The following is a 19524-nucleotide window of genomic DNA, read 5'->3' on the forward strand; positions in this document are numbered from 1 at the left end:
ATGTACCCATCGCTTCTAGCTCTGGATTTTAGTGAAAACTGGATGCATGTGATTGCCACTATAGATGTGTTGCCCCCCTAGTGGAACCCAATATGTTGAATCAAAAATATTCCTATTGTGAGATCCCATTGCCCCCTCTGCGCACCGGATTCCCAGATGGTAGCAGCGGAAGTAGCTTCCTCTTGCGTGGGGCAGGGTTTCTCACTCGGGGCCTCGCCCACGAATGTCCGGGCACGAGACTAAGCTAGTGGTCATTCCGAAAATCAAAACTGAGAAAATTTCCCATGCCCGGAAAGCGGGGACGATTCCACCATTTTGAATTTCTTACCGAATTTTTCTAACGAAGTCAAGACTGATCTAACCTTCATCTGAATAAACCAGATAGAAGGGAAACTATAACAGACTTAACTTGAAGGAATCAACGCTTTTTTCCTAATTGAATTAGGCACAACCGTTGATCTATTCATTTGAGAAGTCTTCAAGTTAATATTTAACTATTCGATTTCTAAGTGTAATCTTATTAATCAATTTTATTATTAAAACTCTACTGATTCCAGCCTAACCCCATCCGGCCCATGGGTTAGCCACCGCCCAACCACTAGAATAGTAGAACTAGACAAGTACTCACCCACCCATAATTGAAAGCCTTTCTTAACTTTTGCTTTAGAATACAGATACTCACACACTCCTCTTTGAACTTTAATTTATAAAACAATCCATTGACAAACACTTATTGGGTACAGATGTCACAACTCGAAATTTCCATTCAATCCTTGTTTCTCACAAAACAGTATCACTCTGGACTCTCCGTGGTTGAGACCAGCAGGTCAACAACAACGAGATCCAATAACAGATTACAATAAGTTTCTCGTCATCATACATATATATCTTCCACGACATACGCATGGGTGTCCTCCGGCACCGCAAGCCCGTGCATCGCCTGGTCAGAACCCTCCAAGATCCTCCTTAGGTATCCTGGCACTTCACTCAGGGACTGCTTCGTCGACCCTCGTCCATCCTACCGAAAGCGCACCATTTTAACCATACCGAGGCTGGTCAGGCTTTGCCGCGTGAGCAGTCCTTTGAACACTCCCCGCCAGCTGTTGCAACCGAACTTCCCTTAGAACACACATATACCAAATGCTCTCCCCAGCATTCTGGCGTAAGACAGTCCTTTAAGAAAATAGGGTTTCTATGTAAGTTTTCAATTTTGATTTTCTTTTGAATACAATGAGTATATCTTAATTCTGTATCCCAAGACTTCTAGATCACAGATCTGGATTCCCAAACAGAATTCCTTGAATTCAGTAATCTTGATCCTCATATCAAAATCAAAGGTCTCAACTTAGTTTCAGATTCAGTGGGTGATTTGAGTGTAGATTACTCAATTGGTCACATCGTCTAATCTTGAAACTGACGAAGGAGTTATGTCTTGATTATAGTCTGATTCAAGGTTTGAGTCTGGAAAGGTTCTTCCTGATCTATCTTTCTCAAAGGTAACAATTTAATTACTACTTTACTGAATTCAAAACTAAACACGAATTCTTATGAGGAATAAATTAGTCATTTATCTAAAATTTCGACTTCGATAGTTTTTCTGAATTTTCTTATTTGACCATCCTAGAGAATATGAAACGGTAAAATTTTCTTTCACAGAGTATTTACTTAATTCATTTACCCATATTCATGGGATTTAAACAAGGATTAAAGTGAACTCTTATTTTGATAAAAAATTTATTTTATGCATCATTTTATGCATAAAAATCAATATTGGTGAAAGCAACACTTTTGTAATAAAAAAAATTCTTTAATGCATCATTTTATGCATAAAAATCAATATTAGTGAAAGTAACGCTTTTACAATAAAAAAATTATTTTATGCATCATTTTATGCATAAAAATCCATTTTAATGAAAGTAACACTTTTATAATAAAAATATTCTTTTATGCATCTATTTATGCATAAAATCCATTTTGATGAAAGTAACACTTTTATAATAAAAAATATATTCTTTTATGCATAAAAATCCATTTTTATGAAAGTAACACTTTTATAATAAAAAAAATATTCTTTTATGCATCTATCTATGCATAAAATCCATTTTGATGAAATTAACACTTTTGTAATTAAAAAAATCAATATGCATCTTTTTATGCATAGAATTTAATTCTATTGAAAATCACTCTTTTATAAAAAAAATCAATATGCATCTTTCTATGCATAGAATTTAATTCTATTAAAAATCACTCTTTTATAATAAAAAAATTATTCAATATGCATCTTTCTATGCATAGAATTTAATTCTATTAAAAATCACTCTTTTATAATAATAAAAAATAATCAATATGCATCTTTCTATGCATAGAATTTAATTCTATTAAAAACCACTCTTTTATAATAAAAATAATCAATATGCATCTTTCTATGCATGAATGAAAATGACACTTTTAGAATACACAAACGATAGGGATTACTCTTTTTGATTAATAAAAGATGAAATTTATTTCATAATTTTTTAGAAAATTTTACCATAACCTCCTTTGTATGGCTAACCATTTTTTAATTTTTCTAACCTTAATCTACTTAGGAATTATCCCCAATTGGTTTAAAGCATTCTAAACTAATCAATTTTCACTTTTAAGAGAGAAACAATATGAAAAGTTTAATTCCAACAATTAGATCACTTAACTAGGATAAAGAAGGGCTGATTTTAAGAATGAGAGAGAGAGGGGGAAAGCCTTTCCAATAAGGCATAGCATCTGTTTATCATTCTAAGATAACAAACAATTTAAAAAACCATTAAAAGACTAAGAAAAAGTAAGATTTCTTACTTACATGAAATTCTGGGAGCTTTCCTTTGGCTTGATGGTTTGAGGGATCTACTCTTGTTTGCAACAAGAGTGGCCACCAATTCTTTAGAAGAGGGAATGGTCAAAAACTAGTGAATTATTAAGAAATTCACAGTTCTTGGCTCTTGGGAGGACTAGTGCATAAAACACTACTATTAAACTTCAATAAAGAGGGAGGCTTCTATTTAAAGGAAAAAGTGAGCTTCTAACCAAGCAAACTGATTCTAGAATTTTTCAGATCAGTTTGGTCAATTTTTGACCATTTTTAGGTCAATTTAGCTTACTTTTTGGAACTAGACTTGAATTAGGAGAGAGTAGAGATGAAATATCTCAATTTTTGATAATTTTAAACTCCACCACACATGTTAAGTAGGCACCTCCTTCATGAGGGGGACTTCCCATTGTGAGGTGTCAAAAATCTATTTTTTTAGTAATTCCTTTGGTCCTTAGTCCACTCTTCATCTTATGTGAGTATTTACTCATTTTTGGGGGGATTTTCTTTATTTCTTCTATTTATCTTCTCCACACATTTGGATGAATCTGATTGGCCTCTCAAAACCTTAATTTAAAATTTTTCAAAAATCTGGACCCCTAGGATAAGGCCTCTTGAACAGATTATACTTGATTTCTAATGCACCTTCTGAAAATCTTTTTGAACTTCTGTTTTGGGGGAAACTTATTTTAATAAGAAGAGTTATTTTTCCATCCAAAAATATTCAAAATCTGAATAACCTCTCTCTAGAACATTTTCTCTCTCTAAGCCAAAACAGGCAGAAACAAGATCTTTTATATTTTTGAAGAGGGAATTGATTACAGGGGAAGATACTGGACATCTTGAGAGGCTAGGGAGGAATCTTACACCTATTGCCTCAATGCGCATGGTAGATGTGCAACAACCAAAAGAAGAGGAATGAGAGAATGAAGCCTCCAGCATAGAAGGGTATGAATTCCAAGGTTGCAACAACAATAGCACCCAACGCCTCAGGAGATGGCAAAAACAAAAGAGGTATATTGCTCGACGAAATGCGCTATTATGAAGTAAACCCATGGACATCTAGTGGCTAAGATATCTTAAGCTCGCTAAGGTGCACGATGAGTTTTCTAAGAACTGGGGTGAGGAGTTGAGTAAGATAACCCTGGAAGGAAAACGAGAGGAAAAGTCTATGCCACACAAGACCCGAAAATGCCTAAACTCACTAAGGTAGGACATAGAAAATGAAATAAGGCTCTGGTTGAGGCTAACCACACGAGGCAAAGAAGGAGATGGCTTGGACAAAAGATGAGGAAGATGACAAGCCAGACTTGCTCTTAGTGGCGGACCATTTTAAAGCATACACCATTGATGAACAAAAGATGTTCTACCAAAAGAGTAAAGGAAAATGGCCAATACATGTATTATGATGAGACGGACCAACAAAAGTTGAGGAGGTAGACTCTGTAGAGCCAGGGGAGAATACCAAACCTATATTGTTCCCTTATGGTGTATTTACAATCGATAATGATATTAGAGTATAAATACTTCAAGATTTGTTTTCTTACTTTCATTACTATTTTGGTACTCAAGTTGAGTGCTCATTTTTTATATAATTCTTTCTTTTTGAGAATATTAACAAAGTCTTTCTTTAATTTAATCTCTTTATTTTTTGCTACCAACCTTGGCTACTTTTTGTGTTCTACTTTTTTGGTACTCATGTAGACAATGACCTTTCATAAATGTAGACAATGACCTTTTACTTATTTCATTCATTAGGTTGGGTGCTTATTTTTTATATAATTCTTTCTTTTTGAGAAGATCAACAAAGTCTTTCTTTAATTTAATATCTTTATTTTTTGCTACCAATCTTGGCTACTTTTTGTGTTCTACTTTATTGTGACCTCTGTAGCATGTGGGCTTTGACACTTGCCTTCCTTATTCTTAAATTCATGGTTTCTAATACATGTCTTTTTTAATCGGATGATGGTAGGTAATAGCTCCTTCCCATGTCTAGTGGTAATTTAAAGTTACATTTGGAAATACACATGATATTCATTACTGAAAAATTAATCATCTTTACCATTATATCTAGCGTAATTTTGCTATTTTATTCATTCTACTTGAACTACAATTAACCACATTTATTTATCATTATTTTGGATGCACAGGTGCACACTATAACTTGTGTGAGGTTATTTGATTGTTATATACTGAGCTTTCGACTTGTGTAGTATGACATGGAGTGATTCTAGGGACATTATCTTAAAATATGGAATAATCACTGAATAACAAGGTGTAAATGAATTTTGGAGTTGCCACCACCAACAAATTTTAAAGGTATCCAACATTTCATCTGACACATGTTGGATAATATAAACAAAAAATGATTCATCATATTATATGCCGATATTGTGAGATCCATTTACCGTCTACTTGTTTTATTTGAGTGAACCGAATAGTGCCAAAGAGGTACGAGATTCTCAAGAAAGCCTTAGCAACTACACCAATGCTATGAGCTCCTAATTGGGACATCATTCCTCCCATGTACTCATTGATACCTCAACCTTTGTTATTGGTTGTGTTCCCAGCTTAAAGATTATAACATAGATTTTCTTATTATATTTGTTAGCTAATGTGTAGAGTAGAACTATACCACCACCAAGAGAGAAGGTATTTCCATGGTTTATGTTGCAAAGAAATAACAAGTTTGTATTCTTTAAAGACCACTAAGCCTTTCTCTATCTTGTTACTAAGCTATGGACTATGGGAAGAACCACCCAATTGGATTTTGATCCTAATGGAAATTGATTTTACTGTAGTAGGAAAGGCTCACAACATGTGCATGCCGATGTCACGCATCCAAATGGAGAACCACCAATTAAAGTAGATGATTTTAGAGTAGGAAAGGCTCACAACATTTACATGCCAATGTTGTGCATCCCAAATGGAGAACCACTAGTTAAAGTTAATGATTTCAGAGTAGGAAAGGATCACAACATGTGTATGCTAAATATCCAACAAACCCTTCTTCGGAGTGATTGTGAGATGCCTCTCTCTAGCTTTTGAGGTGTACAGGTGTAAGAACCTCCCCTTCTGATCTTATAATTATTCCCCTCTCTGAAAAAAAGAAAGATCCTGTTTTGGCCTAGAGAGAGAAAATGTCTAGAGGGAGGCAATCCAAAATTGAGATATTTTTTGATATAAAAATCCTCCTAGTGTCTAAAATCGTTTCCCCTGAAACAGAAATAGGTATAAAGGACCTTAGCCTAGGGGTCTAGATTTTCAGAAATTTTTGGCCAATTAAGGTTCCTATGGGTCAATAGGATCAATCCAAGTGTGCGGAGGAGATAAATCCAATTTATAAAAGAAAAATACCTAAAAATGAGTAAATGCTCACATAGGATGAAGAGCTGACTGAGTACAAGGTTTATTATTAAAAAACTATGAATATTACTAAAAAAATGAGATATTTTGGGTATAATGATACATTTTTGACACCTTGGTAAGGAGAAGGGGGCTCTTCAAGGAGGTTCCTATTTCATATGTGTGGAGGAGTTTTAAACTCAAAAATAATAAGTTTTTTATCTCTCCTCTCTCCTATTTCAAAACTAGATCCAAAAAGTAAGTTGAACTGACCCAAAAATGGTCAAAAATTGACCAAATTGATTTGGAAAATTCTAGAATCAATTTGCTTGGTTAGAGGCTCACTTTTTCCTATAAATAGAAGCCTCTCCCTTTGTAAAAGCTTAATGGTGTTTATGCAATGTTACTCTGCTCCTGTCGTCCTGAGCCATTTACATTGAATTATATTTTTTAATAATTGGCCTAATCCTCTCCAAAGTGAATTGGTGGCCATTCTTGCTTCAAACAAGAGTAGAATCCTCAATCCCTCAAGCCAAAGGAGAGCTTACAAGCTCTATGTAAGTGAATCTTCTTACTTGTTTAACTTTAAATCTAAGGTTTTCTTGATTTTCATGTTTTACAGTTGATTGAATTAAATTCAAATTCTATGCCTTTGAGGAAAAGGCCACCCCCTTCTCTTCTTTACATTCTAGCCTTTCTTAATCCTAGAAAGATTAACTAAGGGATTAATTAAACTCTTCTTATTGTTTACTCTCTTGAATTTAGAAAATTGTGTAGATTAGAGTTCTATGAATCTAAATTGGATTAATTTAAGTTAAAAATAGAATGATAAAAATGAGAAATGGTCAGCCATACAAAGGAGGTTATGGCAAAATTTTCTAAAATTTTATAGAAAAGAAAGTTTGTTTTTATGTTATTCCAAAAGAGTAATTCCCACCATTTTTTGCATCTAAAAGAAATGTTCTAATTACTCCATATACATATTCACCTATGAATATGCATGGATATCACTGATATTAATTATTAAAATTGATTTTTATGCATAGAAAGATGCATAAAGAAATTATTTTTATTTCAAAAGTGTTATTCTCATTAAAATTGATTTTTATGCATAGAAAGATGCATAAAGGAATTATTTCTATTTCAAAAGTGTTATTCTCATTAAAATTGATTTTTATGCATAGAAAGATGCATAAAGGATTTATTTCTATTTCAAAAGTGTTATTCTCATTAAAATTGATTTTTATGCATAGAAAGATGCATAAAGGATTTATTTCTATTTCAAAAGTGTTATTCTCATCATTAAATTTGATTTTTATGCATAGAAAGATGCATAAAGGATTTATTTTTATTTCAAAAAGTGTTATTCTTAAAGTTGATTTTATGCATAAATAGATGCATAAAGAATTTTTATATCAAAATTTGGATTCTCTTAAATTCTATGAATAGATGTGAATAGAGGTGATGAGATGTGAGGTGAATAGATGTGATGTGATGAGATGTGAGGTGAATAGATGTGATGAGATGTGATGTGAATCAGATAGATGTGAATGAATGGATGGATGGATGTGATGTGATGTGAATAGAGGTGATGAGATGTGAGGTGAATAGATGTGATGTGAATCAGATAGATGTGAATGAATGGATGGATGGGATGTGATGTGAATAGATGTAATGAGATGTGAAGTGCTAGGTGACCTGCGAAGGATCCTAGAGGGTGCTGACCATATGGTGCTCGGGCTTTGGGTCGCCAAAGATACCCACGCGTGCATCGGGGAAGATATTGGAACAAGGAGTAAGAGTTGTTTTCTGAATTTGGGCATAGATCTGGTTGATTGACCTTGCTGGTCCTCAACGGATGAGTCCATGGCTCTTTTATATGGATCTGCTGGTTGATCTTGCTGATCTTCAACAGAGATTCCATTTTGATTTTTATAAGTGAATATATTACCAGGTACTATGAGCTAGGAACTATCTAAAAGGCCCCTGAGTGGACAGGTGGTGAGCGTTCTGGTTGCCAATGATGCCATAGGTACACCGATGAAGGTTTTAAAGACAACTGATTCTGTGAAAAAGGCAATTTCATATTGGGTGTGTAAGTGGTGTGACTAGTTTTAAATTTGCATGAATATCCGGCTAGGGAGCCTGGAAACTCTTTTCCCTAGTACCCGGGACAAAACCTAACCAAATTCTTAAATGGATCCCATCACTACAGTGGTTGGTCAACCCACGGGAGTGGATGGGGTTAGGCTGGACTGATGGATCCCTAAAATGAGACTCAATTCTGTTATGGTACGATAGATGAAGTAAACCCCGGATAAAACTTGTTCTATAGAAAAGAATCAACGGCTGTGCCTCTCAATGAGGAAAAAAGCATTGGTCTCTATGATCCAAGTGCAATCTTTTCCTTGATCTGACTATGGGACTTATGGGTTTGGTCAGATTAGTTCAGTTAGTTAAGGCTTTTGATTATGTTAGAGTAAAATTATCTTGGAGGAATCGCCCGTGCTTTTCGGGCGAGGGAAGTTTTTTTGAGTTCGCCAGTTTTGGAAGAACCGATGGATTAGTCTCTTGTCTGGATATTTGTGGGCAAGGCTCCGAGTGAGGGACCTTGACCCGTGCAAGAAGTGCTACTTCCGTTGCTAGCACCCCTGAATTCATTGCGTGGTGGGGATAGGGATCTTTCAGTGATGGTGGAGTTGCATGCATTACCTTTAATAGTCCCATACACCAACACAAGCAAAGACAAAAGATGTGTTCCCCCCCCAAAGGCCAATAAGCATGACTCAGAGGCTAGTGAGTGTGGCACAAAAGGATCAAAGGCTCAACAAGCATGGCTTAGAGGATTAACAAGCATGGTCTTGGTAAAATACTCAAAGGTAAGCAGTAGAGTAGGTCCTGCTCGGGTGAGAAAGACTGCCTTACATTAGCATACCAAAACAACCCCCCTCGCCTAAAGCAGAGACAAAAAGGGTATGATGAAGAGGAGACTTTTATAGAAGCAAGACATTAAAAAATCCAAAAGGATCCAAAATAAATAACTCAAATTTTGGGGGACTATGCGAGCAAAGAACCCTTGACTCATATAAAAAACTAAATTTAGAAATAAAGGCAGAATCCCCCCTCGATGAACCAAAATGCTAATAAAGATCTTCTTGATGTTGTTGTAGTCTTTTATCTTCTTTATGTCGATGGTAGATGTAGCTCTTGGCCTTCTTCATCCTTGATTTCATTGTTGTAGTCTTTTATCTTCTTTATGTCGATGGTAGATGTAGCTCTTGGCCTTCTTCATCCTTGATTTCATTGTGTAATGAAATCCATGTAGGCAAAGATGGATTATTTTCTCAATGTGTTCATGAAGCCTAACATGAAGAGGATGCATATCCCTTTCAGATGATAACGCATTAAATCTGCTTAAGGGGGTGTTAGCCTTATCAATTTCTAGTGTCTTTTCCTTCTTTTATAATCTATCTATGAGCATGATAGATGAGTTACATAAAGCAAGCTTTAAAATCCCATTGTTTCAAATAATGCTAATGCAGATTTATACCCGATTTTGGATTAACAAATTGACCACTCAAATCAAGGGAAAAATTATATTTGATGCTTTACAGAGGTTTAACAACATTTTAATGTGAGATATGAACCATTAATGGCCCTAAAAACCTCATATGATTAACACTAAACAAGGTATTAGTAGTGAAAGGAATTTTTTTGACAAGTATGTAAAGGATACCCTGACTTATAGATATTAATCCCAGCTAGGATTAACAATTATGCTCCTCCAATTGAGGACATTAATAAGTGTTATGCAAAGGCACTATAAAAGTTGTAACATTATGAGATATTGGCCACCCAAGGCCTTTATTAGTAAGTTTTGGGTGCCCAAGTGTGAATAAAGGCTAATTGTATGGAAGGTATTTTCTCATAATGAATGGACACAATCCTTCTTTGTGCTATGAGAGTTCTTGCTTTTGTCTTGAGTGAGAGAGAGTACTCTAGCACATGTGCCTTCTCTATACTTGTATGCTTGTATGCTTGTGTGGAGAGGTAAGAGAGAGCAATTACTTTGTGTGGTGGTTTGAGCAACTCTACGGTGAAGCTTGGAGGATTGGAGCTTCTCAACAAGTGAGCTTGGAGACCTCAAGGGACACGAGCTCGAAGCATTGGTAAGTTCCCTGCAATAGTTGTGTTCTATTGCTTCTTCTAAAGGTGAATGCATAGAGTTCCTTCTTGGAGGTGTGGTAGCCCATAACATTTTTGGCGCCACTACCAGGAAAACACCTTTGTTTCTTCCATCGTCCTTGAGTTTCAGCTCCCATTACACAAGTTGCATCATTGCCTTTGCATTTTGGTAGTGCATTGTGTATGGAATGAATGGATAAGGTTTGAGTGGAAGTGCAGGTTTGTGAGAAATTGGTTATTTTTGTTGTGTGGGTGTGTATTGGAGTGACCTTAGAGGAAAGCTCCACTGTGTTTTCCTTTCAATTTGATGTTTGTATCACCGAATTCATGAACTTGAATGAGTAGGGTGATACTTTATTTTTGTTTCTTTGAAAAAAATCACAAAAATAAGGAGCCATTAGTTGTGTTTTGAACCTGCATTACATTCCTTATGTCTAGCACAATCATTTTGGAGCATCTGGATAGGTAATTTGCACCCAAACTCCTCTCTATCGACACATGGACTTCACCGTGAAAGTGCAAGAAAATGGTTCATGATGTGAACTACTTTCTGCTATCTCACGGTGTGAACCACTCCTGTAATCAGCGTCTCAATTAGCATCGCAAATCATAGGATTACCTTGCTAAAAATAGGTCGTCTTATCCTGACATCTCTGACACCATGGGTCCACAAAATTGTAATTTGTGAACTAGAAGAGAATGCTTCACGACATGAACGATTTAGATTTCATGGTGTGAACCATTATAGCTCACGGCGTGAACTACATAGGATCTCATGACATGAACGGTTTCCAATTCACGACGTGAACTATTTCTGCAGTTTCATGACATAACCAGATCTAGTTCACGAACCTAGTATTGTTAGATAAAGGCTAAGGAAGTGTCTTAATTGAGCACATTGAGAAAAATAAAAATAGATCAAGGTAAGGCTGATTTGTGAGTCGGAAGTAATTATTGGAGCACGTGAAAGTATATAAATTAGTTCATGATGTGAACTACTTACCATCTCACGACGTGAAGGATTCTATGACATCTCACAATGTGAGTTGTTATCTGCAGTCTCATGTTCCAAAAAACAAAGAAAATCAAATCAACATTATCTTACCAAAATTTGATCATCCCACGTTCTTATAAGACATGGAGCTCTTGATTCTATAAAGGTGTACGGAGGTTGCTAATGATGAACTAGTCCAAAATGAAGTGGTCGGACCAACCTATAGACCAGAAATGCCTAGAAGAGCCAATGTTGGAAGAGGATGAGGTCTAGGTAGGGAGGAGTGGCTCCTCAAAAACCATGGGCAGAAGAACCGACCCTTGAGGTGTGATTTTGGACACTCGAAATGGGCCTAATCCTCTGTACTTGAGTTTCTTTTTTCTAGTGCTTCCCACACCATACATGAGGACAAGGTCCCTTGTTTCTAGTTCCTTTTGTTTCAAGTTATTGTCAAACCAACGTTTTCTTCGTAATTTTTCGACCATAAGACCATGTGATGCAATTAGTTAGGTTTCATCAAGTTTCTCTAAGTCAACTAGCCTTTCGGCTAATGCATTCTTAGTCAATCATTCTTGCACTACAATTCTCAAGCTTGGAACTAGGTACTCCATAGGAATTACCACTTCAACACCATAAGCTAGATGGAAGGGAGTATATCCTGTCTACCTTATACAATGTTTGATATGCCCAGAAAGATGCCATTAGCTTATGTTCCCAATTCATTTGACTTGCTTTTAATTTTTTTGTCAAGATAGTACACAAAATCTTGTTTGTACTCTCCGCTTGACCATTATAATAAGGAGATGACTTTCGGTGGCCTTTAAGAAACCTAGCAACAAGTAAGTGATCAATCACCTCATTAATGAAGTGTGAACCCCGATCACTGACTAATTCTAATGGGCAGCCAAATCTCAAAATGATTTGTTCATATAAGAACTTAGCTGTTGTTCGTGCATCAGCTCGCTTAGAGGCTCTGGCTTTTGTCCACTTCATGAAATAGTCTGTGGCTACTACGATCACATATCGGGCTTGTGATGGATGCACAACTAGACAAATAGGTCCAACAAAATCAATTTCCCATTTCTCAAAAGATTGTCTTACAATAACAGGGGTAAGTGGCATCCTGTCCCTTTGTTGTTGTAGAATAGCAAGTCGCTGACACTCTTTGCACCTTTTAACAAACTCCACAGTGTCCTTGAATAACGTAGGCCATGAAGCACCTTGTGAGTAGTAATTTTCCCAGCAAAATTTCCTTCAGCTATCCCTGAGTGTGCTTCATCTAATATTGTGACAAATTTGTCTTCCTGCACAAATCTCCTTGAGACATTGTCCTTACCTAGCTTGTATAGTTCTCTAGCAATTAATTGATAAGGTGTAGCCAGCTTAACAAGCTGACGCATTTTATATTTGTTCAAGGGTTGTTCTTGTGGAAAACCATAATCTAGATAATCTGATATTTCTTCGCTCCATTCAGGCACCATGTCTAGTTTGAATAAACAAGCATCTAGGAGGTCATCATGAACACAAGTTGCCAGTTTCCCATTTGGAATTATTGACATATAATCAGCCAACACATGCTATGTTTCCTTTCTTACCGCGTGACCATAAAGTTGAATTCCAATAGTAATAACAACCAGCGTGTGATTCTTCCTGTGGTGCAAGGCTTGTTCACCAAGTATAATAAGGCCTGATGGTCCACAAAGAATATAAATTTTTTGGCCAATAGGTATTGTTGATTCCTCTTGATAACATAAACCATGGCCAAACCTTCTCGTTCTGTGGTGATATAATTCACCTCTGCATCATTCAATTGGAAACTAGCGAAGTAGACTGGGTAGTCCAGTTTGAACTCACCAGGCTGTGCCAATACGCATCCAATAGCAAAGTTCAAGGCATTGATGTGTACATGAAATATAAGGTCCCATTTAAGTGGTCTCAAAATTGGTGCACTGCCTAGTTCTTGCTTCAATCTATCATATGCTTCCTGGCATTCTTCAGTCCATTCAAAGACAATGAGTAGCTTATATAATGGTCTAGAAATTTTAATATAAAATATTAAGAAGCGATGATAATACCCAACGTGGCCCATAAATCTCTACACACCTTTGTAATTAGTGGGTGGGGTCAATTCCAAGATCAACCTGACTTTGCCTTCGTCAATGGAGATATTGTCCTGAGAGACCATGTGTCGTCCCAATATCACACTATGTTTGACCCAAAATTGGCACTTTAAAGGGTTTAAGGATATACGATACAATCGACATCACTCAAACACTTTTCTTAAGCGTACAAGTAAGTACTGGCATGGCATTAGGTGGTGCAGTCAATTTGAGTTTGAGGCGTATGAACCACATTCTTGTTAGGACACTCAGCTATTCGATGAGGTCCACTGCAACCAAAACATTGTAGTACCCCCTCCTCATATTTGTGTTTATGTCCTTACCTTTCCATTGTACTGTGGTTTGAAACACAGGTACTCGCGTGTTATTCTGTAAGACATAAAATTTTGGTGCAATCTCCACAACTTCCTCATAGTAATCACCATTGATTTTGGTGCAATCTCCGCAACTTCCTCATAGTAATCACCATTGATTTCTACCTCACACACCATTTCAATATCCTCTGATGGCTCCTCAATCAGTACTTGGTTGATTTTAGCTTGTGGTGGGGTTGTGGTAGAACAGGTGTGCGACAGAGGTGAAGTGTCCTATATTCGAAACATCCCCCTAGGTAAATAGGAAGGGTTTGGCTATCCTATAGCTGTAGTGATTTGCAAGGGTGGTGCTGGTAAAGCTAGTGGTGCTTTGGGTGCTGACAATTGTACTACGGTTTGGAACCTCGGATACCTACACATGGAGGTGTCATGATTCCCTAATTTTACACAATGGGCACAATAGAGTAATGGCCTTGCTCTTGACTGCAGGCATTTAGTGGTAGTGTGATTCAATTTGTACATAGAACACCATACCAAATCTCTACAAGGGTAAATATGGATATATACGCCAATGCCCAGATGTTTCTCTTCCATCCTTCACCTTCAATTTGTCCAGTATGGAATTACTGAGTTCATCCATAGTCATGTTCTCAACTTGCTTGCTCCAAGTTCCTGTTTCTTGGTGACTCGAAACTCGCGAAGTCGTTGTGCTGCCCGAAGATATTTTGACATCTTCAGGTTGTGACAATTCCAGCATATTGTCTTCATATTCAATTGCCAACTTACAATATGCATCCAAAGTAGCCGGTCAGCAGGCTAATACTAGATAATAATGCATTTTGTGGTCTAGGACTCTCCGGAAGCATGGCAGAGCTGATCATCAGTTAGCCTCTCCTGCAATTTACATCTTGAATTCTAGTGCCTTAGCCGGGACACATAGTCTCACATAGACTCAATTTCTTTCTGTTTGATGTTATGCATTTGTGCCACAGGACTCCATCTATCGCCACTTCGGGAAAAGCTTAGTACAAACACATTCTTGAGCCGAGTGAAATTGATCTTGTCTTCTAGCTTAAGGGTTAGAAACCATTGATGAGCTTTTCCTTCTAGGGTTAGTGAGAAGGCATGAATCATGGTTACATCACTTACTGGCCTACAGGTTTCACATGTGGACTTAAAGATCTCCACATGTTGGATCGGATTCCCATCCTGTGAGAACTTTTGTATGAGATTTGAAATGATGTGTGGCTTCATTTGGGATGGTGTGGATTCTAGAGCAGTGCCTAGTTCCTTGACCATTCCTAGGCCCATTTCGAGGGTTACATCAATGGAAGCAAGCTTAAAAAAAACATTTTGGACCACTGACCCAAGAAATGCTCATGCAAGAGCATCTTTTAAAATAACGAAAGCAGCTATCAAAAGAAAAAATTAAGCAAGCTCAGGAAGAGGCTAAGGCAAGAGAGGCCAACGCCAAACAGATACTCCAAAAGAGAGTATTCCATTTGAACATGGTTTCACTAACCCTCCTTGATGAGGATGAACTAGACATTGAGCCAGCATGGCTCAGGGTGAAGGTCTCTATGACTAAAAGTCATACGATGAGCATTGCATTAATAATGTAACATACCCATCTTCACTAATAAAGAAATGTTCATGTAATAGATAAATTTATGAGTTTTTATGGTATAAAAATCAATGATTTCATTATTTGAGTCATTTCTACTTAGAATATTCAAATTCTAAGCCCAAATTTAGAATTTGCATGTGATTTTACCCTATTATAGGATTTTACAGCATCCAAAACGGACACCGGATCAAGCTTACACGCAAATTTCAATCATTTTAGTTAAACAGCGATGACCTTTAAACCTTAATAAATGCACGACCGGATGAATGGTCTGAACCCCAACGACCAAGAGAACCTCCCGGACAAATTTTTTTTTTGCCCCCGGGGCGGGGTCTGGCACGCAAATCGAGGCGAGCGCCCCAAATTTGGAAACCCTGCACCAAAATTTGGGCCGTACACACTTACTAGGGCGCCCGTACGATGGTCGCACAAGAACCAAAGGATGGCCGCCCACTGTGTGGTCCACACGTACCCCTACGTGGACACCCATGCTATCCCAGACCAGATAAGGTACATGCGTACCACTCCTTTCCCTGCAAAACTGACACCGTACCTTTTCCCTAGATCCATGCAGGCCATTGATCCATAGCCTTTGATGGTACACCGTCCTTTCGTCCTTGCTTTGCGCAGTGCCCGTACCCATACCCCTCAGCTATATAAACCCCAGGGGTGCTCCACAGGCAACACGCATCTCTGTGCAGCGTATGCCCTGTCGTACCGCCGTTCGTCCCTATGCAGTGTACTTGCTGTAGTACAGCCGCCCCTTGCAGCCACCCCTCTCACACCCCCTCATATGCCTCTTTTTAGATAAGCCAATTTTTCTCCATCCCCCTCTTGCTAGGAGGCAGTGTCCTTAACTCTTCTTCCCTCCCCCCCATGTGAATAGACTTACAGCAGCCCTCAGCCCTTCTCCCCTTTTGCAAAACGTTTTTGTCTTAAGGACATCTCACAATCCCTCCCCATTTGCGTAGACTTTAATCGTAGACTTTAATAAGGGATTTTTGCCTTAAGAAAGGGTTTATGCGCTATAGTCTTTTGCTCATACGGTGAGCAAACGATCTTAAAATTGAGATCGGACTGAAGCGTTTCGACCGCGGTAGCAAGCCCTACAAGTCGACGTCCAAGATGGCCCCATCCCAAAAATGTTAGAATGTTGTCTCGAGAGGAGCACGCAACAACGAGATTAGGGAAGATGCTCCCGATGCGGCTCCAACCCTCCCTCTTCAAGCTCCTCAAGGAAATGGTGGCCAGGTTAGCTTGGTTATATTTTAAAAAAGAGTTTTTTTTATATTAGTGCTAATAAATGTATATCTTTTCCTTTTTGAAATAATGACATAAAATTGTATGAAGTTACGAATTGTGTGATGCTGTATTCAATAAATTGCATTGAGATTGTTATCTTTAAAGAGTGCAAGTTTTTCCTGGCTTCAACGCTAACTCCGTTCCGTGCTTGTGTAGCTAGGCGGCGTCGTTAGCAAAGCCCGGGAATGGCCCAAGGTATCCCTCGTACCATTGGGAGAATAAGGTTCGTCGTCGATTGAGGTGAGAGGTTATGATGCTACCTAGTTCTAAGGGCCCAGGCTAGTGCGGCAAATAAGCCCACCCTAGTGTGTAGACATCCGTCTGAGGGGTAGGAGGATCGAGCGATGGAGACTAAGAGGGCGATAGGTTGGCTTGAGTCTAGCGACCGACAATGAGGTGTATGGTCTCGTAGGGTTTTGCCCAACATGTAGAGGCTGGAAGGCCGAATTCTAGATCATCGGTAGAATAAAGGAAAAGAATAAGAGAGCCAGTTTGGCTTGTATGGAATTGATTCATGTATAAACTTTATATATATATATATATCTTGTCTTTGGCATGATTGTATTGTGTAAAAAGGTTGTCTTAACAAACCTTGTGAAAAGGGCTTTAATTAAAAAACATGTTTATTTATGTCAAATAGTGTGGTAGGATTAATTAGAAAACAAATTGACGCATGAGTAGGGTGGAAAGTGGGAGGATGGAATGCCCCGATGGCACCATCCTACGGACGGGTGGACTTGATTAGTCGGGTAGCTTTCCAACAGATTAAGTGAAAGCCCTACGCTATTAGGTTCTTGGGCAACTCTATTCTAGAAGACTAGTTCAGCGGCTGTGCCTTGCATGGATGAGGAAAAAAGCATTGCCTCTAGAAATGAAGTTTAGTAGTTGCCCAATTTATGATAAATTACCCTATGGGTGATTTGACTTTTAGAAGATCACGCTTCCCCTACGGGATAGGACTAGGTCTTACGTATGAATCGTATCCTTGAATCTCTACATGGTTAAGGTGTCGATAAATAGGAAATTTTCTCCAAGTTAAGACTTAGTGGACTATCTTAAGTGTTTCTCCTATTTTAGAAGGGGGAACCTTACAATTGGTATCAGAGCCGATTTTAGCTCCTAGGAATTGCCATTTAAGGAGTGTTTTGCAATGAATATTTTACCTAATATAATGCTAATTAATAAAAACATCCTACTAAAGCAAACAAGTTGAATTGATGTTTGAATGATTGTAGGAAGAGGAAGATGCCTACTCGAAGTTTCTAGTTTTCCAATGCATCTTCGAGACTGCTAGTCACTCCTCAAATTTCGAGTTTCGTGACACCATGGTGCAGATACTAGAGAAGATGTCCCTCCCTCATTTCTCTCGTATTGAAAGAGGATGGGGTAGAGATTTTTGGAGTCGTGGACCGAGATATTTCTTCATCCGAGCAGATCGAATTGGGAACCTTACCACCGACCTAAAGCAGATTCGTTGGATTGAAAAGTTGAAGATGATCCGTTTATTTTGGTTTGTCGGTACCCCCACGGCTGACACCTCTGTGACTATAGATGGGATTCGCATACCTCAGGATTGCTGGGTGTATGACCAAGTGATGCAGATCTTACCTACTGATAGAGTAGCTGTGTTGGGATCTACCCCAATCCAGAGTCTACCACCCTTACCATCAGTCTTAGAAACTACAGCGGAACCCCCATATTTCACCTATGTGGACCGCTCTACCCTTATGTCATAGTCAAGCTTAGGAATTTCCCTTGATGGTAAATAAGACTAATTATATTAGTCTCAGATCTTTGTAATAAAACTCGTCCTTGTAAATATTTGGAAATAAAATGATTTCAATGTTTTACTCTCCAAAAATAAACGTTGTGCAAATATGAATCTTGTAATCTTAAAATTGTTTTTACAATGATGGCCAGGACGATCACCCTCCACTTCCCAATGTGCTTTACACTGATACCCAGGAGAAGAAGCTCCTGCTCAAGCAAATGCAACCTCTCTCCTTCAAAGGAGAAGGTTCAAAGGTTGAGAAGGATGCTGAAGTCTGGAGTGAGGAAATGGACGATTATTTCTCTATCACCGGTACTGGAGTAGCAAATCAGTCTATGCTTGCACGGTTTTGCCTCATCGGAGATGCTAAACTCTGGTGGAAACAGTGGTGTCGTGACAAGGAAGTCACCCAGCATTCTCAAACGTGGAAAGACATCAAGCAGGCAGTGAAGGAAAGATATCTTCTCCCATCCCATGAATCCATAAAGATGAATGAGTTTTTTAGTCTTAGGCAGTGCAGCTTAACTCTTGAGGACTACTATTCCAAATTTATCACTCTTTGAAAGTATGCCCCAACTATGACTACTTCCCAGCAAGTGGCTCGTTTTTGCCAAGGGTTAAATGAACCCTTAGTCTCCCGCCTTGAAGCAATGAGGCCAAGCACATTACAGGATGCTCTCATACGAGCAAAGCCCCTTGTGAAAGAGATGAAGACTGACAAACCTAAGCATAAAAAGAGATCTTACCCTGAGGCAAATCCTAAAGATCAACCCTACAAGAAACCCCAAGAGAATTTCCCCTACTACAATAGAGGCCGACAAGACAACACTTTTGTCCCCCGCTCCTATGCAGCTTCTTCCAGAGAAGGCCCTCTGTGTTTTGAGTGCAATGAGCCGGGACACTTTAGACCCAACTGTCCCAAGATGGCAACATCATTCCCCCAAGGTAGCAGAGGAAATCAAGGCCGTGGAACCCCCTATCCACCAAGGTGCAAGAGGCGGTGGGCGTGGCAGAGGCTGCGGAG

The sequence above is a fragment of the Cibotium barometz genome, chromosome 43, assembly GCF_041138505.1.
Source record: "Cibotium barometz isolate CiBa-2024 chromosome 43, ASM4113850v1, whole genome shotgun sequence".
NCBI classification, from domain to species: domain Eukaryota; kingdom Viridiplantae; phylum Streptophyta; class Polypodiopsida; order Cyatheales; family Cibotiaceae; genus Cibotium; species Cibotium barometz.